Source organism: Pelodiscus sinensis, chromosome 1 (assembly GCF_052426305.1).
Source record: "Pelodiscus sinensis isolate ZL-2025 chromosome 1, ASM5242630v1, whole genome shotgun sequence".
NCBI lineage: Eukaryota > Metazoa > Chordata > Testudines > Trionychidae > Pelodiscus > Pelodiscus sinensis.
The window spans coordinates 66,251,264-66,279,198 of record NC_143052.1 but is presented as its reverse complement, the minus strand read 5'-3'; the positions used below and the strand labels follow the sequence as shown (position 1 = coordinate 66,279,198).

General features: G+C 43.8%; 1 protein-coding gene across 4 annotated transcripts in view; it reads right to left on the bottom strand.

Annotated features, from left to right (window-relative positions):
- The window catches only part of CNOT2 (CCR4-NOT transcription complex subunit 2), a 132,614-nt gene extending 126,187 nt beyond the window's left edge, over positions 1-6,427 (bottom strand). For 2 of the 4 annotated variants that reach the window (XM_075931731.2, XM_075931743.2), the window contains exon 1: positions 6,304-6,427. The gene's annotated coding sequence lies outside the window, so the exon portion shown is untranslated. The remainder of the gene's footprint in view (positions 1-6,303) is intronic. The other 2 variants (XM_075931736.2, XM_075931750.2) reach the window with 1 other exon arrangement.
- Positions 6,428-27,935: the final 21,508 nt, after the last annotated feature.

The window sequence follows — 27,935 nt, the reverse complement described above, 5'->3', positions numbered from 1 at the left end:
GCTAGCCAAGTGTTTACTTTTCATGGGTGTGGCCAAGTATCCCACAGTTCCATAAAGTTTTACAAGGCACCAGTCCTAGCTCTCAGTGTTCTATGCTGTCGTTTAGCTCTACTTTACCCCTAAATGTCCTCTAACAGTACAGTAAGCAGTGGAAGTGTTGGTAATGCTGTTTTTCCCCATGGTCCAGAAAACTCCCTCATTCAAAATTGGTCACGTCTGAAGGGTTTCAAGACTACAGAGTTTCAACCTATATTTCCCATTTCATATATTAATTGTATGAACTGAAAAAAAGGAAGAGCACTAATTAATTAGAAGGCTGTTTTAAAACCTCCATGTGAAAAGTAGTTGCAGAAACTTAAAGAAATGGCATCATGTGCCGTTTGGACAGCATTAGGAAAACTTCTTTGCCAAAGAATGATCTACAAATTCAGACTTACAGCCCATATCTTGAAAGAAACTCAGTTACTTTTTATATAAATTAGTCATTCTATTTCATTCTAACACTTAAGTGAAAAACTCCTTGTTAATGGTTCCAAAAAAATATTCATATTTATATTACAACAGAGTTAGGAACACTCCTGCAAAATAATCAGGTGCAAACAACAGAACTGTCACCTACTAATAGAGTACACAATAGATTTTAGTGCTAGTTTCATACTGCTTACGCATTTACCGTTGTTGGTTACTAATATTTTTACAGACCTTTCCATCCACAAAGCTACAAATATGAGTATTATCTCAGTATTACATATGGGAAACTGAGGTACAAATTGGTTAAGTGACTTACAACAGACCAGGCATCCAGTCAGCAGAAGGACCAAGAACGGAACTCAGGTTTTCTTACTCCTGTTCCCATGTTCTGGACTACTGCTCCAGCAATCATAACATGCAAAGTAATATTTTCCATTTCACTACCCAAGAGAGTACAAGTGTTTAATACTAGTTGTATTAGTAAACAAACTATAGCTTTTTACAAATAACTCATTCAACAAACTGTTTGTGTTATCTGCTTCAAGAGCTCTAATAAACCTGAGCAGAATTCTTTAAAAAGGTCTCAAGCACAACTAATGTTCTAACCCAATTTTCTGAAGCTACTACATACAGCAAATACCCGAAATTTAGGGTGCATTACGAGGAGAGAAAAAAAAACAAATAGAAAGAATATGAAAGAAAGACTTTAATGAATTTCAGATTAGTTACTCTGAGCAAATAAAACAAAAAAAGGGAAGCAAATTAAAAGATCACAACACTTAATTATTTTAAAGGCTTTTCAAATAGCTTAGTTCCAAATTTTAATCTATAAACAATCTAGTGAGGAATGCCCTATGGATTTTGATATTTAAGTCTCCCAATCTGTGACATTGTTGTTCACACCCAGATGACAGAAGAGATGAAGTTTAAGTAAAAAAATCATATTTTCAAAGTACTATTGATAACTAATGGGGGAAAGAGTGAACTATTAATAGACAAAGAAGGGGACAGAGGGAAACATTTACAAAATGGAAAACAAAAACTGCTAGGTTCTTTGGGGCAGAGATCATGTTGATGTTGTTTATACAGTGCCAAGTATTGAGATCTTGAGCCATGACTTTAGGTGTTTGTTACTGGTATTATGGTAGCACCTATTTGCTAAATCTGCAATACCTTCTACAAACTTGAAAACAGAGAGGCAAAAAAACTAAGAAAAAAAATGGTTTGCTTTTACTTATGCAGCTGTATATTCTTATTTATTTTAAGATTTCCAGGGTAGGCATTAACTGTATTTTTGTGTATTATAAATGAAGCAGCGTCAGTACTAAAAACTTAAAAAATTGTATAAGTGGGCTAATTTTACTAAAACTAGCGTATCTGTTAAAGAAATACCTAAAAATATTAGCTAGAAATTAAATTAATTCAAACATGACAAAATGTATTAGGATAGCAAAGGATAGCAAAGAATTTTTTTTAAAAATATAAGTCATTAATATACTCTACAGCAATATTAGTCTAAAGTGATGTTAACCACACATTCAATAAGTGACGTGTATTTCGTGTTTGTACATAGCTACAAGCAGTGTAACAGTCTTCAAGCTACTGCCTGATATGTCACCAGTTCTCTCTTTCTATTTAAGCTGAGACACGTGTCAATTAAATTTTTTCATATGAGACACAGAAGACAGGTCTAATATAGCAGCTTTGGCTGGTACAATAATGTCAGCTAGAGGATGTGATTTTAAGGCATTTCTGTATCAGCTCAAGCCTTATTTTAGATGCAGCAAAAGATGTGCCTTTTCTAGTATAGCTGACTTTTTTTTTCCAGGGAACCAGTATAACCCACCCCAGCAAAAACAATCTTTTGCCAGCATAAGCAGCATCTACACAAGGAGGATATACAGACAAACTTTTCTAGGGTAAATTAAGTGTTATAAGCACTTCTGTCTTTTTTTTTTTCCCCAGAGGATGCCACCTAGCCTTTTATCTGCCTAGCCCTAAAACCTGGGAACCTGGACATGCCTATGATGCATTTTAGGATCCTTCTTTACAGCAACAATTATTGTTCCCTTAAATTCAAAAGATATTGTATGTTGAATTTTACATCTAAGGTGTACAAACAAAACAGTACTTTTATTTCTGCAATACTGAATCTCAAAAATAGTTTACACACAAAATTAATTGCAACTATTAGTTCAACATAGACATGGCTCTTTAGATGTCAACTCTCTCTCGTATATACACACCCACAAAACAGTAAAGGGTTATTAGCATGTTTAAAATTGTCCATGAAATGATTTTTGCATTTTTTTTAATGCAGATCTTTTACTGTTGTAATAAAGCTCAATGATACCAATTTTGATATACCTAGACAATACATTTAAATTTTAGGAAAGTCATCAGTACTTAGATTCCAATCCTGCAAATACTTACGCAACTTCACACTTATACAAGGCAAATGATAGAAATGTAGCTGTGTTAGTCTGGTGTAGCTGAAACAAAAAACAGGACTATGTAGCACATTAAAGACTAACAAGATGGTTTATTAGCTGATGAGCTTTCGTGGGTCAGACCCACTTCCTCAGAGGCTATCTGCATGCTTAAAGTAAAGCACAAGCATAAGTGTTTGTACACTCAGAGCCATCACTGACAGACCAATACAGTACTCTTTATTTCAGTAATAGTCTTAAATATAGTACAAAAGAACATTTTGATCTCTACCCAGGAAACTGGAAACAAAACAAGCAAGTCTGAGTCTGGATATAGTATATTTGAAACATCAGAAGAGTTTTCTACTACCAATGCATCTGTAAAATTTCATGGATGATTTTACCATATTTCTAGCATGATTTTAAAAAATATATTAAGACTGCAACATAAGCTAATGAAACTCAAAGGATTCAAGTGTAACTTTAGAATTTCTTGATTTTTGTCAATACATATCAAGCTATATGTTTTATGTATTATGAAAATGATTGACTAACCCTGTGGATCTTACAATATCTGCTTGTTTGTTTCCCTCTTCTCCCCAATGAAATTCAGTTCTGTTTAGACTAGTACATACATAGTACACTATTTGTATATGGGTTTAGGCTTTCTCTGATTAGACTAACATCTAGAAATATGCACAAATATGACAAGTAGTTTACCAACAATTAAAGAAAAACTACCGTATATTGTTTAATAGGAACTCAGACCTGCACAAAAGTAACAGGTTGTATTATAGATTTCTTTAAACACCACTTTAAACACAAGGATTCTGCAGTACTTAAGGCCAAATTCTGGACTCGAATACTCGTGCACAATTCCTGTATATTTCACTGAGATTTGTTTGTGCATTTCTGAAAGAAAAATCTGACAAATCAGTATTAGGCTTAATATTTTAGCTCAAATCAGAATGTCTGATGCAGATTATTTTCATTTTGCCTTTGACAGTGCAAGTATCAGTCACTAAGCTAATAACAGGTACTCACCTCATCTACTCTTAAGACTGGTGAGTTGAAAAAAGTTGTTTACAAATTCTACAAGTTGAGTGAAAAGTATTTTCAAATACAAAAATAACTATGGAAGCTATGACTATTATAACACAATGAACTCTGACACACAAGAGTATCCTGCACCCAAACTGTGCAAACCTGAAGCCTAAAAATGCAAGTTTCTAGTTTCAGATCTAATACCAAGTACCTGGTTACAGGGCATACTTAACAAGCTGGAGACAAAAGCCACGATTTTCAAAAGTCAAGAAAGATTTCTGGGACCTCAATTTTGTAGAGTCAACTGAAGATACCTTAATACTTGTTCGCTTTATAAAATAAAGCCTCTCAAGTTGGACAATTCAGAAAATAAAGCATCCAAAAATCATTAGTCCCTTTTCAAATTATTAGCCAAAGGCATTAGACAAATATCAGAAAGAAAAGATAATGAAACACCACAGATAAGCAAAAAGGCAACAACTCATTTTATCACCCCAATATCTATTAATACTTAATGTTCACAACTTCCCGCAAAAAAAATGCCATCTTCTAGTGAATGGTATTCCAGTTTTTGTTATAAACTATAAAGGTACTTAAATTCCTTCATAATACCAAAAGGATCTAGTCCCTGGAAATCTGGAAGTTGACCATGTGTCAGCTGGAACTCTCCCCCAAAACAGTTATAATGTTATAAAACACTGCAGTCCTCAAGACCTGGATCACACAAGCTTTGATCAACAATAGAAAAAAAAATTAAAGGATATTAGTGCATATGTTAGTCCACAAAAAGGAATCTTTGCAATGAAAACCTAAATTATATTTGATTGTTCTGCTCTACATGTGTCTCAATAGTTTGAACTACATCCATATTTCCAGAAACCTAATGAGGTCTACAGACTGATGTAACAGAAAGTTTGATAAAGTTTAAGCTCTCCTATTACTTATTTAAGCCCAACAGCCAATCACTTCCACCAGGTGTTACTCATATTGGCCTGCACAACAGTATTTCCTTCCTTCATGGACTTAATTCATCCAAGAATCAAATGGAATCATTTTATGTAAGAAATGAAAAGCTAACATAACACTAAAGTTTTGATAATAAGTTGTTCAAACAAAATGTGTTTTTTCCAAAAGTAAACACTGCTGATCCACAATGACGTAATTATGTTGAGATCTGACAGAGTACTACAAAATATTTAAGTTAAAGTCATCTGTAACTTGAATTATAATAAAAGTTTAAGTAACAGGTGCATGTTCTTTGGCTTGCAAATTTCAGGACGATGTACAAGCTACATTTGTAAACAAGAATTCATTCTCCCCTACGACATCTGAATTTTCCCCATTAGTGCTGGTTCACAGTGAAAGCTGCTTTGAAACAGAAACACCACACACACAGGAAGACAAGACATCTTCTGACACAGACAGAGGCAGCACTCAGAGGAAGTGGTTCAGCGTGCTTCAAGTTTGTTTAACAAACATTTCTGAGGAAGAATCACAACCTGTTCCAACGTCATCTCAGCCTCCCTCAAAAAGGCCGGGGAAGAATACACCAGAAATAATTAACCCTATTTCACAGCCCTCTCTCATCTACAGGGCTCACATAACAGGCCGCAAGTCCACACTGGTAAACTGCAAAACCCCAGCATCGCCTATAAGGAAAAACCAGTAGCAGTAGAGACAGTGGGTGGCAGATTTCGCTTCACTGGTTTCTTAACCCGAAGCCACAAGACACGGGAGGGAGGACATTAGCACCAACTTCTCCTCAGACGCCTAAAGAAGTCGAACGTGCGATGGGGCGGGAGGGTGTCAAGAACCACAACTAGGCCAAGGGCTAGGGGGACGGGTCAGATGAGCAAGACACTAGGGCACAGGCGGGAGCGGGAAGGAGGCGAGTCAAGGGGCGGACATCGCGGGTGGCAGCCGCCAGGGCAAGGGGCAGCAGGAAGGGAAGCCGCGGCTGTGTGAGAAGCCACAGACGCTCGCAGAGGATGAGGAGGCCCTAGGGTGCGGGCCCCAGGCTCTGCCGCCTCCCGCAGCGCTGGCCTTTCCCTCCCCGCAGAGCGGGGCCCGGGTGCCGCCGCCGCCGCCGGGCCGGGGATGGCGGAAGCGGCGGGTCCGCTGCCTGGGCTGGGCCTAAGGGCTCCGCTCCCGACTCAGACGTCGCGCGTCCCCCCCTCTCTCTCTCCCTCGGAGACAAAAGCAAACGGAAACCCGGCTGGCTGCGGCCGGGCCCAGTGACCGCGGAGCCGGGCCCGGACCGCCGGGGGCCCCACCCCCAGCGCCTGCGGGCCCCGTTGGGAGGCAGCGGGCAGAGCGCGCCGCGGGGAGGGGGGCAGAAAATAATGGGGGCCGAACTCACCGCATGAATTTTCTTGTCCCGCGGATCCAAGATGGCTGAGTATCCAGCACGGAGGATGCTGGGGGAGCGACCTTTACCCTCTGACCCGCCCGCCGCCGCCGTGACCCCGCCGCCGCCCGGCCTGGCAACCGGAACCAGGGCGAGACGCGAGCTGCCTGCGCGCCCAGGCCCGGCCCGCGGCTCCCTCCGCCCCCACGGGAGGCTGGGCCCCACTGCCGCCTGGCTCCTGCTGGGCCTCGCTCTCCCCGCGCTTAACCCGGGTGGGAAGCCAGGGCGCTGCTGCCGCAGGGAGCCGGGCCTGCCACGGCCGGGACGGGGGCGGCCTCCCCCGTGGGAGGGGAGCGGGAGCCCTGCCACACGCTCCCGCCCGAGAGAGCGGGGACCCAATTAGTGCTGCGGTCCCCCAGCGCGCGGGCGGCAGCAGCTCGGTCACACTCACTGCACGGCAGGGGGGTGAGTCCCGGGTCCCATCCTGCCCACGTGGGGCTCCGTTACACGCCCGCTCCGGGGCACGGAAAAGGGGCTGTTGGGGCCTGGACCCTTCCACTCCCGTGGGAGGTGGAGACAGCAGTTCCCATCACGCACCCACAGGAGACAACGGGGGCAAGAGGGGTAGCACGGCAGCAGCTCCGTGGGCTGCTTGCTGTGTGCTGGAAAATTGGTCCTGGCTACATCACTCAAAGGTGTGGAAAATCCAGACCCTGGTGACAATTAAGTTGATCTGAGTCCGTGTGTAGACAGTGCTAAGGGGTGGATGAATTTTTCTGTTCACTTAGCTACGGCATCTCAGGGGTAGCTTATTTATGCCAATGAGAGAACCCCTTGATCAGCATATCTACATTGAGGGCATGTCTCTGCTAGAGAATTGAAGTTGACTTAACTTACCGCAGCATCCAGCCACAATAGAAATTACATCACTTGTGCATGTCTCTACTTTGCTCCATGTGTTGGCAGTGCATATCCTAACCAGGTGCACTTGTACAGGTTGTACTGTCACTGTGGGGCATTGTAGGATAGATGCTGAAAGCCCGTAACAGTCAATGTAAACAACACAGTGTGTGCACCTACATTGCTTTGATCTAACTAAATCCACATTGATGCTGCTCCTCACATCAGAGGTGGAGTTATGCCTGCATTGCAGGGCAGTTATGTTGGTGGGAGTGAAACTTTAGTGTGCAATTAAGAAAATTGATGTATCTGCCATAGTAACTTTGTAGTGCAGACCAGGTCTCTTAATACTACAACCCTGCAGAGGAACTACTGTATAGATGACCCCTGGAACAACCACACCCTAGGAGAGAATAGGTGGGAGCAGGAGAACAGAAGTTCTTGGGTTACATCTACATAGGAATAAAAAGATATATGGCTGGCCTAGATCAGCTGGTTTGGGCTTGTCATGCTCAGGTTGTGGGACTAAAAATTACTGTGTAGAAGTTTGAGTTTGTGCTCCAGCCAGAGCTCTAGGACCCTCTAAGGGTGAAGAGTCAAAGAACTTGGGTTCCAGATCAAGCATCCTGAGAGACAGAGTAAGCTGACTTGGACAAGCCACAGGTATTTATGACAGTTTAGGCGTAGTCTACACTAGCTCTGTAGGAGTTGCTGGTCGGAAGGAGGGCAGCAACTCTGTTAAATACACTTAATAGGAAAGAATGAAGGTGGATGGAGCAGGAAGTCTGACAATGCAGAGACTTAGGCTACGGTCTATACTACAAGGCTTTTCCGCTAGAGGAAATGCAAATGGAGCACTCATTTGCATATGTTGCACTTGTTTTTGCACAAAAAGGAGCCATCTACATAGCTCTTTTTTGCACAAAAGGGATCCGAAGAGGAAGAGGAAATTTGAGTGTGACATGAGCGCTCATTTGCGTATCTTGCTCATATTTGCATTTCCTCTTGCAGAAAAGCCTTGCAGTATAGACATAACTCCAATCAGATATGATTGGGGCTGTAGCAAAAAAAAAAAAAAAAAAAGTGAAATATGAATGCTACATATTTGAACAAAGTCAGTGAATCCAAAAATTAAAGTTCTCTCAAAAACATAACATCTATTTTACACTAGCTGGAGTTACCCGATGTTGCTTGGGGTGGGCAGTGGGGTCCTGCCGGGGGTGCCCCGTGTGAGGGACAGGAGGGAGTGAGCATGGAACCTACAGTGGGCTGGACAGCCCAGCTCGCGCCTAGGGCTACAAGGGCCACGGGGCAACAACCCCACCGTCCACACTGAAACTTTCGCACCGCTACCTGCTGCACCATGGGGCCGCTCCAGGGGCTCCCCTCTTCCGTGGGCCTCGATGAGCAGGTGCCGGGCTCCCTGCCACACGACCAGGAAGCTGCGCCGGACTCTGGGCTGCTCCCAGCACCGCTGCCGCCTCCCTGCTGGGCTTGCCCCACTGTGCCCGCAACCGCCCCTAGCGGCGGCCGCAAGCTCCAGCCCACAGCTTGGCAACCCTCAGCCGCTGCCGGAGGGGTGGGTCCCGGGCCAAGTGACATCATGGGTGGGAGGAAGAAGGGGGCTCCCCCACCCTAGATGCACCTGTTCAGTGGAATGGCCTGGTACAGGCGAGTGGAGCAGCTGCTGCTCAGAGTGCCTCCCCTCCCGCCTCCACCACCAGCCTTAGTGAGTGACTGTCCCCGCAGCTTCCCCCGGGAAGTTGCTTCTCCCCGCACTGCCAAAAGTACCTTAAAACCTTCTCCTGGAGGAAAGGTTACCCCATGCAAAGTTTGGGGTAGCTCTTATAGCGCCCAAGTTATAGCGCACAAACATTCTCCTTTGTATATTAGGTATAGTGTGTATTTAGTAGCCTAACCAGTAATCACAAATATGTATGCACAATGTGGGCAAGTTATGTTAATTCAGAAACCTTAACTGCTGTATTCCCTTGCGTTGAGTGTTTAATTGTAGAACATTAACATTGCATACACATAGCTTTTGTGTATTTGACTGTCTTGTTTGTTTTCCTAAAGAAAAGGAAAGTTGTTAGCATTTTAATGGTTTGTAATAAGCTCTGAAGTGGATAAATAGTCCACAATTTACTGTGATGAATGGGGAGAGTTCATGCTTTTGCTTCTGTTGTTTATTGGTTGAGCACATTTTTCTGCAAGGATGAGGCCTGTTTTGCACCCAAACTGTGCCTTTTTATTGAGCTGGTATTTCAAACCAACTAAGTTAGGGTATGCCTACACTACAGCGCTAATTCGAACAAACTTAGTTCGAATTAGTTAATTCGAACTAAGCTAATTCGAACTAACGCATCCAGACTAAAAAACTAGTGCGAATTAGCGTTTTGCTAATTCGAACTAGCATGTCCACATTAAGTGGACCCTGAACCGGGATTAAGGATGGCCGGAAGCAGTGCCGGCAGCGCATCAGATGAGGACTTAGAGCGTGGAGCTGCTGCCTCAGGCTAGCCGAGAGCTGTGCTTAAAGAGACCCGACCCCCACCTCGGACAGACAGTTCTCAGGGGTGCCCCGCTTGCAAAGCAGTCCTGGCTTGGAGTGCCCTGAGTGTCCACACTCAGCACATCACAGCACTCGGCCATCAGACCGGCTGCACTTGCCGCAGACTGCCATCTGGGGAGAGGGGGCAATTGGGGGGCTGCAGGAGAGCTTCCACCCCCAGAAGCCCGCAGAGCCAGCCCAGTCCTCCCCATCGGGGGCTCGTACCCCATTCCTCCCTCACCTCCTTCCACTTACCCTTCCCTAGCCCCCCTTCCTGATGTACAAAATAAAGAAAATGTGTGGTCAAAAATAGAATCTCTCTTTATTGAACAAAACTCAGGGAGATGGGAAAAGGAGGTGGGAGAGGCGAAGAGAGAAGGTGGGAGAGGGGAGGGCAACTAAAATGATCAGAGGTTTGGAACAGGTCCCATATGAAGAGAGGAGACTGAGAGGGGGATAGGATAGAGGTCTATAAAAGCATGAGTGGGGTGGAGAGGGTGCATAAAGAAAAGTTCTTCATTAGTTCCCATAACAGAAGGACTAGAGGACACCAAATGAAAGGAATGGGTAGCAGGCTTCAAACTAGTAACAGAAAGTTCTTCACAAAGCAAAGAGTCAATCTGTGGAACTCCTTGCTGCAGGAGGCTGTGAAGGCTAGAACTAGAACAGAGTTTAAAGAGAAGTAAGATCAAGTCATGGAGGTTGGGTCCATGGAGTGGTATTAGCCAGGGGGTAGGAGTGGTGTCCCTGCCCGAAGTTTGTGGAAGGCTGGAGATAGATGGCACGAGACAAATGGCTTGGTCACTGTCTTCGGTCCATCCCCTCTAGGGTCCCTAGGGTTGGCCGCTGTCGGCAGACAGGCTACTGGGCTAGATGGACCTTTGGTATGACCCAGTACGGCCATTGTAAGCTCAGGGTCGGGGGTCTCAGTGGACCACCTTGATTTTCATGCACACCTGCTCCTGGGTGGCCAGGCTGGCAGCTCTCCTGCCCTAGACAGCCACTTTCCTGTGCCTAGTGTGGAGGTCGTGGACGAGGTCCATGATGTCCGCACTAGACCAGGCGGGTGCCCGCCTCTTGCGGTCCCGGGCAAGCTCCCGGGAGCCGCCAGCCTGGTCCCGGGAAGAGAGGGAGGGCTGGGGGGCATCGGGTGGCTGGCTCGAGCCGTGCCAGGTGCAGGGTCTGCTAGCTGGGTGCTGGCAGGCTTGCACCTGGCACGGGCACCGTAGCCAGCCCGTGCCCCTTTAAGGGATCCGGGGCCGGGAGGGGGGCAATAGAGTTTCCCTGGTGTTGGCCAGAGTGGCCACCAGGGAAAGCTGGGGAGGGCTAGCCTCCCACTAGTTCGAATTAAGGGGCTACACAGCCCTTCGTTCGAACTAGTAAGTTCGAACTAGGTTTAGTCCTCGTACAATGAGGTTTACCTAGTTCGAACTAAGCGCTCCGCTAGTTTGAATTAAGTTCGAACTAGCGGAGCGCTAGTGTAGCGCCTATCAAAGTTAATTCGAACTAACGTCTGTTAGTTCGAATTAATTTTGTAGTGTAGACATACCCTTAAATTGCTGCAAAACCCTGTGTGGACTCTAACTTCAATTTAAACCTGGCATATAGCAGTTCAGTTTGCAGCTGTTAGGCTATGTCACCTTGCACTAATTAGGCTAAAAGTGTGTTTGCAAACCTATTTTAGTTAGACTGGTATACGTTTGTATTTAAACACTCTTCTTTCGCTTCCTTTGGCTCCTCTTGGGTGTAAATAGCAAACAAGCCGATGGGAACCCTGAGGTTCCATTACTATGGAGCCTTTAGTTAAACAAATTGGAGCAGTCTGTTAGCAGCTCTCTCAAAGTGGGTCCCGCGCACTGACTTATACCAGAGGGTGAAGCGCCGATGTTGTCGTAAGTAGCATCTTCACTAAACCCTTAAGTCGACATATGCGTTACATAAAATTTATAATGCATGTGTCCACATTACCAAGCTCTTTCCATCAACCTACAGGGCTTGTAAAATTGACTCTTGTACTCACCTTGGTGAGAGGCATAGCACTAGAGTCAACTTTCCTGGGTTGACTTAGGGGTAGTATAGACACAGTGTTGTATAATTTGGGATTGGACTCCACAAGTCATCCCAAAGTGCTCCACGGTGATCGCACTAGACAGCACTTTCAGCTCCACTGCACTTCAGCCAGGCATGCAGTAAAAAGCCCTAGATTCTTGCACCAGTCATTGCTTTCTGGCTGTTACCCTCAGGACACTGACAAATTGGAAGTTTCGTAAGTGCTAACCTCAAGTAATTTGCCAGTGTTTGTTGATTCCCACCAAAAAAAGTGTCCTCGTATTTGCCCTGTTTTTGCTTGGTTGGAAAGGATCATCTCAAACCACAGCTAGCATATTCAGGACTGGAATGATGCCACTGAGTATGTGAATACTGTCCCTCTCCACCCCAAACCCAGTGCTGCTACTTTACAAGAGCAAACACGTTAACAAACACCCAATCACTGTAGTTTGAAGCCATTAATCACAGATGTTTGAAAAGCAATAGCAAAAGACCCCTCATTCATGCTTAAATTCGACACTTTATGCCTAAGTTTAAACAAAGACATTAATTATCTTACCCATTACAAAGATAGCTTCCCCAATTATCACCACTAATTTCATTAGCTCACAGACATTTACCTTCCCCCCTCCCCATCACCCTTCTGTTCTGAAATTTGATTTGTCCTTTTCCTATGTGTTCATTTTTAAAAATTGTATCCTTTGGTATATATGGTTGTGACAATTTTCTTCCACTATTTGATCTGAGGAAGTGGGTCTGGCCCACGAAAGCTCATCACCTAATAAACCATCTTGTTAGTCTTTAACGTGCTACATAGTCCTGTTTTTTGCTCCAACAATGTATTCACTGATGTGAAGTGTTTCATTCACTGCAAGAGTTAACCGTGAGTTTTCAACAATGTATGTTCTGTAAGGCTAACCTTGTAGGGTTGTTTTTTTTTCCTTGCAGCTGGAACCTTGTTTGTGGGCACGTCCTCCACCTCCACAACAGTACAAAGGCTGTACCTGACTAGAAGGAAAAAAGAAAGCAGAATAGGGAAGACATGTTCTGTGATCTGAGGCATTCCTCTGAGACTGACTGGGCCAAGATCAATGCATGGAGGCTTACTCTGTTGGAGAGCATACACACTGACCAAGGGGAAAGGAGAGCATGCAGGGAACAAGTGTATAACACGCAGGCTATACGGGAGTAAACAGACATGTTGAGGCATCCGGTTGAGTTACAGGAAAGGCAGCTAGACCTTAGGACACGTCTACACTAGGAAATTTTGAAATAACTTATTTTGAAATAATAACTCCCAAAATAACTATTTTGAAATAGCATGTCCACACTACAGGAAAGCCTTGAAATTAGTCTGAGGTAGGCTCCCTTAATGTGGATGCACTACATCAACTTAAAGCCCCAGGAAGCACTGGGCATAATCACTTTGAATGACTGGGGAGTAGTTATTTCAAATTAGCAGCAGTGGAGTGTCCACACTATCGCTATTTTTAAATAAGCGTTATTACTCATGGAAAGAAGGAGAAATAACCAGCCTCTTATTTCAAAAGAACAGGCTTGGCACTGTGGATGCTCCGCTTATTTCAAAATTACTCTCTAATGTAGACCCAGGCTTACTGCACCCATTAATGAACCAGTTGCTCTCCTCACAAAGATCCACAGCCTCCTCTCCCATTGGTCCTAGAATCCAGGTGGGAGTGGGCAAGGGAAGTGGGAGATACTCCAGTATCCCTTGTACTCAACTCCAGGGGATGGTTGAAAAAGCATGTTGCATCACATTAACGCCTCATCCCAAAGCAGTGCAGACCAATGGTAACAGTCTAAAACACAGCCCTAGGTTCCAGGGCAGTGTATCCTAATGGTTAGAGTCAATAGCTCAGCCCTCAGTTCTGGGCAGCATAGTCCAATGGCTAAAGTCATGGGCTTGGGGCAGTTGCCCTGGTAGGGAGGCCTCAACTTCCCTTACTCCACAGAGTTCCAACCCGGGGCTCAATTAGTGGCAGAATGATCTTCCACTCAGTGGGGAATCCAGTCACAACACATTGAGCTCACTTGGGTGGGAGATATCACTCACCCACCCTTCCTGGGTCACTTTCTGCCAGATTCAGCATAGGACACTCCACATTGTCTCTAGAGCTCAAGCAACAAGTCCTTCTCCTCCAGTGTCCAGTCAAGAATGAGCTGAATTGCTCCCTTTTATACTGCTCCAATCCTTGGAGCTTGCCCAGTGTGGCTGGGGTGCAAGACTTCATCTGCTCACAGCTTTCCTGGCCCAGTGCAGGATAGACACACCCCATCACAGAGCAGAAGGCTCTCCTTCCCACAGCTTTGATTGTAATTGTATGCAATGTGTTCTTGTCCCTCCCCGCTCCTTGTGTTATGAGGCCCTTAGACGTGGGTTATCTTCACTATCCAACGCTGTCTCTGTTCAGTGGTAGCATAATAAAAATATATGGATTACAAGAGGTTCTTTATTCACTGTGCATACTGGTTAGTGTGAGTTTAGTTTACAGAGCAGTAAATGCAAAAAAGGGGACTGTTTGTTAAGGATACAACACAGGATACTGTAACATCAGTGTTGGGTCATTCATGAAACTGGTTTTCAAAGCGTCTTGAGTGTACCTCAATGTGCTCTTATTGCCTTGGTGTCTGGCTGCTCAAAATTGGCAGCCAGGTGATCTGCCTCAACCCCTCCCCCCCCAAAAAAACTACCACCCCCCGCCCTTCGTTTCACAGCTATTATGGAGCACACAACATGCAGTAACAACAGTGGGAATATTGTTTTCACTGAGGTCTAACCTAGTGAGCAGCTTGTGCCAATGGCCATTTAAGCATTCAAAGGCACATTCTACCATCATTCTGCTCTTGCTGAGTCTATGGTTGAAGTGGTTCTTACTGCTGTCCAGGCTACCCATGTATGTCTTCATGAGACATGAGAGCAAGGTGTAGACTGTGTTTCCAAAGATAACTATTGGTATTTCAACATCTCCAATAGTAATTTTCCAGTCTGGAAAGAAAGTTCCTTCTTTCAGCTTTCTGAAGAGACTGGATTTCTTTCAATTGCACACATCATGCATTTTTCCCAACTTTCCCACACTGATGCTGGTGAAATGACCCTTATGATCCACTATCACTTGCAAAACCATTGGAAAGTACCCCTTCCAATTTATGTATTCTTTGGCAAGATGGTGTCATGATCATGCTGTGCATTTCATCTACCACCCCACCACAGTAAGGGAATCCATTGCAGCAAAGTCATCCACGATGTCCTGCATCATGTTTCCCAGAATCACTGCCATTAGCAGAAGTGTATTGATTGTCTTGACTACTTGAATTTACTCACTCTGAATTGATTCCACACTGATCGGTAGCAATCTAGTGTTGCAAGCTTCCACAGGACTATCACCACTCACTTCTCAGCTGTCAGAGTAGGTCTCATTTTGGTACCATTGTGCTTCATGGCTGGGGAAAGCAATTGGTAAACTTCCATGAAAGAGGCCTTACACATTCAAAAGTTCTGCAGCCACTGCTCCTCATCCCAGAGCTGCATAAATATGTAGTCCCATCAGTCTGTACTTGTTTCTTAGGCCCAGAAACAGCATCCCATCATATCAATATATCCCACTGCCACCAGCATATGTGAATTGCTCTATTCCAACAAACTCAGGTCATGTCTACACTACAAAATTATGTAAACCTAAGTTACATCAGCATACAGCCACTAATAATTAAATCACTGTTGCATATCCACATTACACTGCTGGGTTACGTCTACATTGGCCCCTTCTCCGGAAGAGGCATGTTAATTTCCAACTTCAGAATAGGGAAATCCGCGGGGGATTTAAATATCCCCCGCGGGATTTAAATAAACATGGCCGCCGATTTTTTTCCGGCCTGGGGAAAAGCCGCAAAAAAGCGTCTAGACTGGCACGATCCTCCGGAATAAAGCCCTTTTCCGGAGGATCTCTTATTCCTACTTCAAAGAAGAGATCCTCCGGAAAAGGGCTTTATTCCGGAGGATCGCGCCAGTCTAGACGCTTTTTTGCGGCTTTTCCCCAGGCCGGAAAAAAATCGGCGGCCATGTTTATTTAAATCCCGCGGGGGATATTTAAATCCCCCGCGGATTTCCCTATTCTGAAGTTGGAAATTAACATGCCTCTTCCGGAGAAGGGGCCAATGTAGACGTAGCCCTTGTGTCAGTGGTGTGCATCCTCACCAGGAGCACTTGCATCAACTGTACTGTCATCGTGGGGCATTGTGGGACAGCTTCTAAAAGCCAGTAACACTCAATTTAAGCAAAAAGTGTCTACACTGACACTGAGTCAACCTAACTACATCAGTATTGACTCTATGCCTCTCGTGGGGGTTGAATTATGAAGTCAGCATAGCAGGACAGTTACATCATTGGGAGTGAAATGTTAGTGTAGATACTTAGGTCTGCTACTGACCTAACCCCCATGTTGGCCACATTATGTCAGTGGGAGAGCTCTCATCAGCATAGCTATTGCCTCTGCAGAGGGGTCTTTTTATTTTACTGCCTGCAGATTGTCCCAGCAGCTGTTAGGAAAAAACAAAGGGTTTGTTTTCATATAATGTGTTAAACTTTGTTTACACCTAGAAGAAAACATTCAATGAAAGAATTTTCCCATCATAAATATTGTCTAATAAATTTAACAGTCTCTCCAAAACACAAGTTTTTGATTCTCCATTTCAATAAACACTACATTATAGTATAAAAAGCCAGTATATAAGTATTTGTCTACTTTTTCTATTCAAGGCCTGACTTTATGTTAAGTAAAATAATCAGAGAAAATATCAAGATAGAATTCTGTCCATTATAAAAAAATAGGATTTACAATAGAAAATAAAATGAATGATTTTACAAGAAATAATATGCTTCATATATACTGAATAAAAGAAAAGAGGTCAGCAAAACGAGGCCTGTAAAATAATATTGATTATAGAAAATTAGGACTGCAGACAGATTATATTAATTCTCAAGAGAAAATGGAAGGCTGATGGTACAGACAGAAATTTATTTTCCAAAAGAAAGAATATTACAGATGCTCAAGCTCACATCAGAATCAGTGATAACTGCATCAAAGAATGATTGGTTAGACACTAAGGCTGCGTCTAGACTGGCAAGATTTTGCACAAATACTTTTAATGGAAAAGTTTTTCCGTTAAATGTATTTGCACAAGAGAGCATCTACACTGGCATGGATGCTTTTAGGCAAAAGACATCTTTTGCACAAAAGCATCCGTGCCAGTGTAGACACTCTCTTGCGCAAGAAAGCTCCAATGGCCATTTTAGCCATCGGGCTTTCTTGCGCAAGAAATTAACTTGGCTGTCTACACTGGCCCTCTTGCGCAAGAATACGTGCACAAAAGGGCTTATCTCTGAGCGGGAGCATCAGAATATTTGCGCAAGAACTACTGATTTTGTCCAGTACAAAGTCAGTGTTCTTGCGCAAATACTCGCGGCCAGTGTAGACAGGCGGCAAGTTTTTGCGCAAAGCAGCTGCTTTTGCGCAAGATCTTGCCAGTCTAGACGTACCCATTCAGTTTGTCATCCATCCCAAAATCAACCTTGAGACATGTAGCATTCACATCTTCTAAATGCAGTATTCACATCTTTTGAATGCAAGCCTTGCTGTGACTAACTTCAGAGGCCAGCAAACACACGGCTGGCAACATACAAACCAGAGAAAGCTTCTTTGTGTGGTCTCAGAATTTTATCATTCTGAGACCACACAAAGAAACCTAAACTCTGATTTGCGGGCATAATCAATCAGTAATATTCTTGGATTCCTTTCTGATTTGTGCTTTCACATTGCAACAGCCACAAGTAACGCTTTCTACCATCCTCTCTTGGCTAGGAGATGCCCTTCCATCCTGGCAGATGAAGACCTGGCCTTATTCATGCCTTTGTCACCTACTACAGTAATGCAATACTGTGGCCCAATGACCTCTTGGTGCCTACTAGCAGAGGGCACAGAGAATGCACAGGGTGGTACTGGAACTCCTGGGTTGGAATCTGCATAATAATTCATCAAAGGGTGACACGTGAAACCTCTACCTAGAGACACTAGTCCTCTGGTCATCATTATCTTTGCAAAGAATACAGATAATATTTAAGGAGTTGTATATCTATATTAAAAATTATGTTCTTAAAACTTTGAAGTTAAAACAGATTAAGACTCCTGCCACTGTGAAGAGTGCAGGGGGCCCAACCACTGCTGCCACCCTTTTCTAGCCCTTCCCTCCCCCCCCCCCATAGAATCTGAGGCCACATCCCTTGGGGGATGGGATGCCAGAGGGGGAAAGGGGCGGGGTGTGGCAGAAAGGTGCCTGGTTTGGGGAATGGCAACAGACAGCCCTCCTCCCACTTCCACAGGCTAGTTTGTGGGGGCTGTCCTATGGACTGGGAGTTTGAGACCCCTGACCCAGAGGGAATCTGTGATAGGCAACAACATCCATGAACAGCATCAGCTGGTCTTCCTCTGAGAGGTGCTTTGTTGGGACAATATTGCCACATAAATGTCCACCATCATCTCACAGTTCTGCCTGTGGCCCAAAATAGGACTAAGAGTATGAAGCAGAGAAGTTCTTCTAGCAGGGCAGGAATCCATTTTGGCTTGGCTGCAGGCAGCATGCTGTCCCTACTGAGCCATTTTGTATGTGTTCATGAGCTAAAAACACTTTCAGTCAACTCCTGTGGGACATGCAGATAAGTTATCTTACAGCTCACTATTCCTGAGTTGGCAACTGTGCTAGGAATCCTGGGATCTGATAGTTCTCTACTATAGAAGCTGAAGACCAAGTTCTGACTCAGGTCTTCATAGTGCAGTATGGACCTGCCAGCATGGCTGTGAAGCTTGAATTTCCATAGCAGCATGAATGCACAAGCACAGGCTTGGAAACACAAATATACAAGCCCCTTAGTATGCAATGTATTCATACCTTATGAGGTATGAATCATTCAGTTGGGTAGATCTTGATGGGCCATATATCACGTGTAAAATGTCCTTTGTTTCATGTGGAATCTAATATTCACATAAATTGAGAGAATTTATTTGTGTTTGTGTGATATAAAAATATTGTGCAAACATACAACCATAGTGCCAGATCTGATCTGCATGTTATGTTTATGTGGCCTACATGACATATTATGATTTTGCAAAATATAAGTTGCCTTAAGTTTCTAGCCTGCATGGACACAGAATCTTCCAAATGTGAAACAAGTATCAACTAATGTCATGGTGTCTGCCTGAGGCTATGTCTACATTATGGAGTTTTTCTGGGCTACTGGAGGTGTCAAGGCTTTTCCCCAGTCTGGCACAATGAATGCAGAAGTGGGGGAGGGGAACTGCAAAAGCAACCCAAAATCTGATCTCTACAGGCTTTGGTACAAAAACTCCCCCAAATTCTAATACCCGGATTTGGGGGAATCCGCTGCCACCATGATAGAAGGGTACAGCTTGCTCAGGAAGGATAGACAGGGAAAAAAGGGAGGAGGTGTTGCCTTATAAATTAAAAATGAACACACTTGGAGTGAGGTGGAGATGGGCTTAGGAGACGGAAATGTGGAGAGTCTCTGGGTTAGGCTAAAAGGGATTAAAAACAAAGATGATGACATGCTAGGAGTCTACTACAGGCCACCTACCCAGGTGGAAGAAGTGGATGAGGCTTTTTTTAAACTAACAAAATCATCCAAAGCCCAAGATTTGGTGGTGATGGGGGACTTCAACTATCCAGATATATGTTGGGAAAATAACACTGCAGGGCACAGACTATCCAATAAGTTCTTGGACTGCATTGGAGACAACTTTTTATTTCAGAAGGTTGAAAAAGCTACCAGGGAGAAAGCTGTTCTAGATTTGATCCTAACAAATAGGGAGGAACTGGTTGAGAATTTGAAAGTGGAAGGCAGGTTGGGTGAAAGTGATCATGAAATCATAGAGTTCACAATTCTAAGGAAGAGTAGAAGGGAAAACAGCAAAATAGAGACAATGGATTTCGGGAAGGCAGATTTTGGGAAGCTCAGAGAGCTGATAGATAAGGTCCCGTGGGAATCGAGACCGAGAGGAAAAACAACTGAGGAGAGTTGGCAGTTTTTCATAGGGACATTGTTAAGGGCCCAAAAGCAAACTATTCCGATGTGTCGAAAAGATAGAAAATATGGCAAAAGACCGCCTTGGCTTAACCACGAGATCTTGAATGATCTAAAAATAAAAAAGGAGTCATATAAAAAATGGAAAGTAGGACAGATTACAAAAGATGAATATAGGCAAACAGCACAGGAATGCAGGGGCAAGATTCGCAAGGCAAAGGCACAGAATGAGCTCAAACTAGCTACGGGAATAAAGGGAAACAAGATGACATTTTATAAATACATTAGAAGTAAGAGGAAGACCAAGGAGAGGGTAGGCCCACTGGTCAGTGAAGAGGAAGAAACAGTAACAGGAAACTTGGAAATGGCAGAGATGCTCAATGACTTCGTTTCAGTCTTTACTGAGAAGTCTGTAGGAATGCCTAACATAGTGAATGCTAGTGGAAAGGGGGTAATTTTAGAAGGTAAAATAAAAAAAGAACAAGTTAAAAATCACCTAGAAAAGTTAGATGCCTGCAAGTCACCAGGGCCTGATGAAATGCATCCTAGAAACCTCCTCTATCAGCTCCTTGAGTAATCTGAGCCTCTAGCTATCATCTTAGGAAGGAACAATCAGTTTCACATATACAGAATGGGAAGCGACGGTCTGGGAAGCATATGGCAGAAAGGGATCTAGGGGTTATAGTGGACCACAAGTTGAATATGAGTCAGCAGTGTGATGCTGTTGCAAAGAAAGCAAACATGATTCTGGGATGTATTAACAGGTGTGTTGTGAGCAAGACACGAGAAGTCATTCTTACGCTCTACTCTGCGCTGGTTAGGTCTCAGTTGGAGTATTGTGTCTAGTTCTAGGCACCGCATTTCAAGAAAGATGTGGAGAAATTGGAGAGGGTCCAGAGAAGAGCAATGAGAATGATTAAAGGTCTAGAGAACATGACCAATGAGGGAAGGCTGAAGGAATTGGGTTTGTTTAGTTTAGAAAAGAGAAGATTGAGGGGGGACATGATAGCAGTTTTCAGATATCTAAAAGGGTGTCATAAGGAGGAGGGAGAAAACTTGTTCATCTTGGCCTCTGAGGATAGAACAAGAAGCAATGGGCTTAAACTGCAGCAGGGGAGGTTTAGGTTGGACATTAGGAAAAAGTTCCGAACTGTCAGGGTGGTCAAACACTGGAATAAATTGCCCATGGAGGTTGTGGAATCCCCATCTGTGGAGATATTTAAGAGTAGGTTAGATAAATGTCTATCAGGGATGGTCTAGACAGTATTTGGTCCTGCCATGAAGGCAGGGGACTGGACTCGATGACCTCTTGAGGTCCCTTCCAGTCCTAGTATTATATGATTCTATGATCAAATGCTTTTGAACCCACAAACAGGTGTGGACACTTGAAACCAACCTCAGGACACCCCAAGCTCTTTTCTTCAAAGAGATTGAAAAGAAAAGAAAAAATACACACTGCAATCTGTGATTACTCTCTCCCCGTCAGAGGCATCCAAATCCCTCAGACAGATTTTCCAGGATACAGAAATGAACCAATACCAAGTTAATTTAAAAAAGAAAGAACTTTTATTATTAAAACAATACCCCAGATACAAGCATAGTTGGAATGCCGTGATGGTAAGAGCCACCAATTAAGAGGATTCCCATGGACTCAGGACTTAGTTGCAAAAGAAAGGAAAAAACATTTCTAACAGCACAGACATCAGATCCAAATTCCCAAACCAGAAAAAAACAAAACCTGATGTATTTATCTAGACTTTACCCTATTTACACATGATGAAGAGTCTTTTTCTTGGAGAGAGACATGTCTTCTGTCTCCCTCAGTATCTAGAGAGCAAAACTGGCTCAGAGACAAAGGAGGGAACACCCAAAATTTCCTTTGTCTCAGTTTGAAATCCCTACCTGCATTTCTATTGGCTGAGCAGATACCTGGCTAGGTACAGGGACATAGTTAACCTCTTAGTCCCTAGGCTGCTGGCCATCCCTCAAAGTCATGACAGGAGGTATCCCAGAAAAACTCCAGTTCATCCAGGAAACACGTTTGCTCTTCCAAAACTTTTTGCGGAAGAGCAGACACGCTCTTTCGGAAGCCTGTAAACCTCGTTTCATGAGGAAGAAGGGCTTTTCTAAAAGAGGAGGGTTTTCCAAAATTTGGCCCAATGTAGACGTGTGAAATTTCAGAAAAGCCTCTTCCAAAAAAACAATTGGAAAAAGGTATGAGAATTGCAGAGTGCAATTTGCATGCCTTTTTCCCAAAAAGAAGCGTAGTGTAGACATAGCTTGAGTTGGCAGATAGTCTGAAAAAATGGTTCAGAGCTATGAAGACTCTGACACTTATTAATCTCATTGGAATTTCAGTTCTAAAGGCCTGTGATAACACTTCAGTGTTAACATGAACTATTCCATTGCTGATCACTCTAGTGGATAGAATGGCATACACAATAGAAGTGAAGTCTTTGAGTAATGGGAGTTGGGAGTTGCAGCAGAGTAAGGAATACAGAGAGAGAACAGAGGAGGCAAATGAAGATAGACAAGATGGTTAGAAACAGAAAGGAAGATGTGAAAGAATTTTCCTAAGTACTGGTGGCATAAACAGGGAGCAGATTTTCTTAGTAACTGACACTGAAAGAAACAATAATGCACTGACTAACTATGAAAAAGAATAGTTACAAAAACTGTATTCTCTTAATATCTATGCACATCTCTCATGTCTACACTACAAAGTTAATTCGAACTAACAGACGTTAGTTCGAATTAACTTTGACAGGCACTACACATACAAACCGCTAGTTTGAACTTAATTCGAACTAGCGGAGCGCTTAATTCGAACTAGGTAAACCTCATTCTACGAGGACTAACGCCTAGTTCGAATTAACTAGTTTGAATTAAGGGCTGTGTAGCCACTTAATTCGAACTAGTGGGAGGCTAGCCCTCCCCAGCTTTCCCTGGTGGCCTCTCTGTGCAGCACCAGGGAAATTCTTCTGCCCCCCTCCCGGCCCCGGAGCCCTTAAAGGGGAACGGTCTGGCTACGGTGCCTGTGCCAGGTGCAAGCCTGCCAGCACCCAGCCAGCAGACCCTGCGCCTGGCATGGCACGAACCAGTCACCCGCTGCCACCCAGCCCTCCCTCTCTTCCCGGGACCAGGCTGGTGGCTCCCAGGAGCCTGCCCGGGGCCGCAAGAGGCGGGCGCCCACCTGGTCTAGTGCGGACATCGTGGACCTCATCCACTACCTCCGCACTAGGCACAGGAAAGTGGCTGTCTAGGGCAGGAGAGCTGCCAGCCTGGCCACCCAGGAAGGTTTGCATGAAAATCAAGGTGGTCCACTGAGACCCCCGACCCTGAGCCCTGAGCTTAGAACGGCCGTACTGGGTCAGACCAAAGGTCCATCTAGCCCAGTAGCCTGTCTGCCGAAAGCGGCCAACACCAGCTACCCCGGAGGGGATTGACCGAAGACAATGACCAAGCCATTTGTCTCGTGCCATCCATCTCCAGCCTTCCTAAACAGAGGCCAGGGACACCATTTCTATCCCCTGGCTAATACCACTCCATGGACCCAGCCTCCATGAATTTATCTAACTTTTTAAACTCTATTCTTGTTCTAGCCTTCACAGCCTCCTGCAGCATGGAGTTCCACAGGTTTACTATTTGCTTTGTGAAGAAGAACTTTCTGTTATTAGTTTGAAGCCTGCTACCCATTCATTTCATTTGGTGTCCTCTAGTCCTTCTATTATGGGAACTAATGAAGAACTTTTCTTTATGCACCCTCTCCACACCACTCGTGCTTTTATAGACCTCTATCATATCCCCCCTCAGTCTCCTCTTTTCTAAGCTGAAAAGTCCCAGTCTCTTTAGCCTCTCTTCATATGGGACTTGTTCCAAACCCCTGATCATTTTAGTTGCCCTCCCCTCTCCCAGCCTCTCTCTTCCCCTCTCCCACCCTCTCTCTTCTCCTCTCCCACCTCCTTTTTTCCAGTCTCCCCGAGTTTTGTTCAATAAAGAGAGATTCTATTTTTGACCACACATTTTCTTTATTTTGTACATCAGGAAGGGGGGCTAGGGAAGGGTAAGTGGAAGGAGGTGAGGGAGGAATGGGGTACGAGCCCCCGATGGGGAGGACTGGGCTGGCTCTGCGGGCTCCTCGGGGTGGATGCTCTCCTGTAGCACCCCGATTCACCCCCTCCCCGGATGGCAGCCTGCGGCAAGTGCAGCCAGGCTGATGGCCAAGTGCTGTGATGTGCTGAGTGTGGGCACTCAGGGCACTCCAAGCCAGGACTGCTTTGCAAGCAGGGAACCCCTGAGAACTGTCTGTCCGGGGTGGGGGTTGGGTCCCTTTAAGCACAGCCCTCAGCTAGCCTGAGACAGCAGCTCCACGCTCTAAGTCCTCCTCTGATGCCCTGCCGGCACTGCTTCCGGCCATCCTTAACCTCGGTTCAGGGTCCACTCAACGTGGACATGCTAGTTCGAATTAGCAAAACGCTAATTCAAACTAGTTTTTAGGTCTAGATGCACTAGTTTGAATTAGCTTAGTTCAAATTAACTAATTTGAATTAAGTTAGTCCGATTTAGTGCTGTAGTGTAGACATACCCTCAGTGGCAGATCCCATAGTGGATTGAATGGAGGATGAAATCCTGAATTTATATACCAACTAACAAATCATAATGAAACCTGGCTGTTTCCTCTGAATTCATCTGCTGCTGCTAATTGTAATGATTTTATCATATGTCTGATGATGTTTGGTGTTTTTCTCAAAGTACTGCTTCTGGGGTGCTGTGAATACATGAGAAATGCAAAATTTATTTTTATATGAAGGGAAGTTTGTAGACCTTTTGTTGGTAAGTTTACTGATGACTGTTTAACACTGCCTCTTATTTTATGCCGTTAAATCACACCAAATTAGAAAATTTGTAACTTGTAAATTGTAATTAAAAGTCACACGTGATGCTCATTGTTGTGTGGTTCAATTTTTAGATCCAGGGGAAACCAGGATACTTTAGAGAGACTTAACCACTTTTTCATTTCAAGCTTTAAGTAGTTAATACAGTTGTCTAAATTTTACAAGCCTTAAAAACAATTTATATACAATTTAAACCTTAAATACTATACATTCTAAAGCAATGAATACAGCACAAAGCAATGCAAATGCAATTAATAGAATATTATTATTATACAATAATTAAGCCTTGTTTACTTACACTTCACCAGTATGCTTCCTACAGTACCAGGCAGGAGGTCGTGGTTCCTTTGATTCCCATGAATCGGAATGCCATGCACTGGGGTTGCCGGTGTGAAGCGTCTATTACTTCTAGTTATAACGAGTAGGACCTATGGGTCAAATCCTGCTCAATCCCTCCCATCGATTCTTCTTACTAAGCTCATTTTATAGCGAAGCAAGACTTGGTCATTCTAATAATATCTACCTATCAACTGGATATTTTGTAAGATACCTATTATGCCAATATTTGGGGTACATCCTGCCACTCAGGATGCTGCAAAACTAAGTGTTGAATTAACAGGTTTATGGCTGTATCTGGAATTTTTTGCTTATCAAAAAATGGGATGTACCAGTACCAGATTGTTTCTGGTCTTCTTGACATGGTTTCACAGTACAATGAAGTCTCTGCATGGCTGTGTAAAGCGTTCCTGCCTCTCACAGCTTCCCCGGCCTTATTTGCATGCTCACGTGCACCAGACTTGAGATAGGCCTAGGGTTTGATTTGTTAAAGATCCATAGTTTGGGCAATGCCAGGACAGGGCCTGACAATGCAGACATTGTTTTGGTCAAGGAAGTGCTGTCTAGGCTCCCCTACACTCATCTACTCTAAGGCTAGTGAAATGTGCAGATTAACTTGAAAAAGAACAAGCAGCAAGTTGTGCTTCAAACCATCACTCAGTGTTTTACATTTTATGACAGTTTGAAAAGAAAAGCTATTGGATTAAACCAGAATAATTCCTTCCTTGTATTCTCTAGACTAGGCAACCAACTTTACACTTCTCTTTTCTAACACACATTTAATGAGCACTGGGGCCAAACCCACTCACAGCAAAGGTATTAACCTACAATTGCTTTTAAGGGTTATGTCATATAGATTTGTGAATATCATACTGTTCTGCTTTCTGCGATGATGCACAGATCGGTTTTGGTTCCTCTTTTCTAAATCACTTTCCTGAGATGAAAAACACACTAGTTATCTGTGTCTTAATATATCACAGGAGAGCTTTTTGTTTGTTTGCTTATGAAGAGAAGAAGAGGTTGCTAACAATGCCTCTTGTGCAAACATTTTCCTCCAAAAACATTTTTTAACATTTTTAAACATTTTTAAATAAAGGGAAAACAAAATTTTCTTAAAATGTTACATGAATGCACTCGTCTGTTCAAGTATATCCAAAAACTGAAAAAGCACTCAGCCATTAATGGAATTACTTCTATGGCCCACATGTAAGTTTCTTTTTACAGTCTTGAGGCTTTACTAGAGAGGACACATCCCAATAACTGTATGTCAAAAGCTATGGGGAAAATACTTCAGCTGTATTTAATCATAATTCCCAAAAAGTTACAGTTCTCACAGGTGAGAAATAGAAATGTCATCACTGGAGGAACACAAACATTACAAATGTTTGTGTTTCCCATTTATTCTCTTCTGTTTTAGTTATAAATATAATGTTGTTTTGATAGTTGGATTAGGTACCTGGGGGATATTTTTCTGTTTCTCCATTCACATAAGTCACGTGCAGTAATTTTATATTCAAAACATGTAAGAGGACACTCTAGGCTAGCCAATGTTTCAGACCACCTACACATGCTTTTTTTTTTAAATTATTATTTTAGCCCTACTTTTCTGGATTAAATTCTGGAGCTGCATAAAAAGCCTGAATAAAGAAATATTGCCCATGGGAATTCCACAGAGGCTGGAGTTAGATAGTCCGCCTAGAATCATAGGGTTGGAAGAGACCTCAGGATGTCATCAAGTCCAACCCCCTGCCCAAAGTAGGACCAACCCCAACTAAATCATCCCTGCCAGGGCTTTGTCAAGCAGGAACTTTAAGTCCTCCCCTGTCCCCCCAAAAGGACAGCACAGGACCCCTTGCCATCAGGGGTGCCATTTCAGATTTTGGTCGGGGGGCCAACCTGTGCATGCCATGATGGAGAGAGCATAGGGAGAGTAAGAGCATGTGGGGGTAGACTGAGGCTTCAGCAGTGTTAGTGGGCATGCTCAATACAAGCCAAGCACCAAATGGGGCAGGGGAAACCAACCCTATCTGCCCTGTCCCACACTCATATCATCTCTATCCAGGGGCCACTAAGGCACTGAAAAACTCTAGGTTTTTTGGCAGACAACTTAGCAGTTAGCTGACAAGAGCACTGTATCTAATTCCCATATAAAAGAAAGAAAATTAAATAAATATTAGACCCACTCAGCGCTAACACTGACACATTCTGACATCTTGTGGCAAGTCATTTAAGGGACACTGGTTAGCCTAAAATGTTAATGCATATTTTTACTTTGTTTCTAACACTGTGGAGAAAGACGGACCCTGTCAGGACTGCTGGGCTCTCTCAGCCCTGGAAGGGGAGTGGGGTTTAGTGGGTTACAGCAGCGAGCAGATATAGTTCATGCATATAAGAACATCAGAATGGCCAGAGTGAGTCAGAACAAAGGTCCTTCTAGCTTACTGTTCTGTCTTCCAACAGTGGCCAATGCCAGGTGCTTCAGAAGGACTAACCAGATGAGGCAAACATCATGATCCATCCCGTTGCTCATTCCCAGCTTCTGTAGAGGTGGTAGCTATGTTAGCTTTTCCTTATTTCCAGCTCTTTTAACAGCCTTGCTCTTTGCAGAATTTTGGTGTTTGTAGAAACAACTGGAAGGAAGAAGAAATAGTACCATGTGATCCTCCACTTTTCTAAAAATTATGGACCACAGTTTTTACCTGCTGTCCAAATAATACAGATTTTGTAAATCTACTATGGTTATAACTCCTTTCCTGGTTATTATCCTCATCATTCTCATTATGTTGATGCAGTATAAATA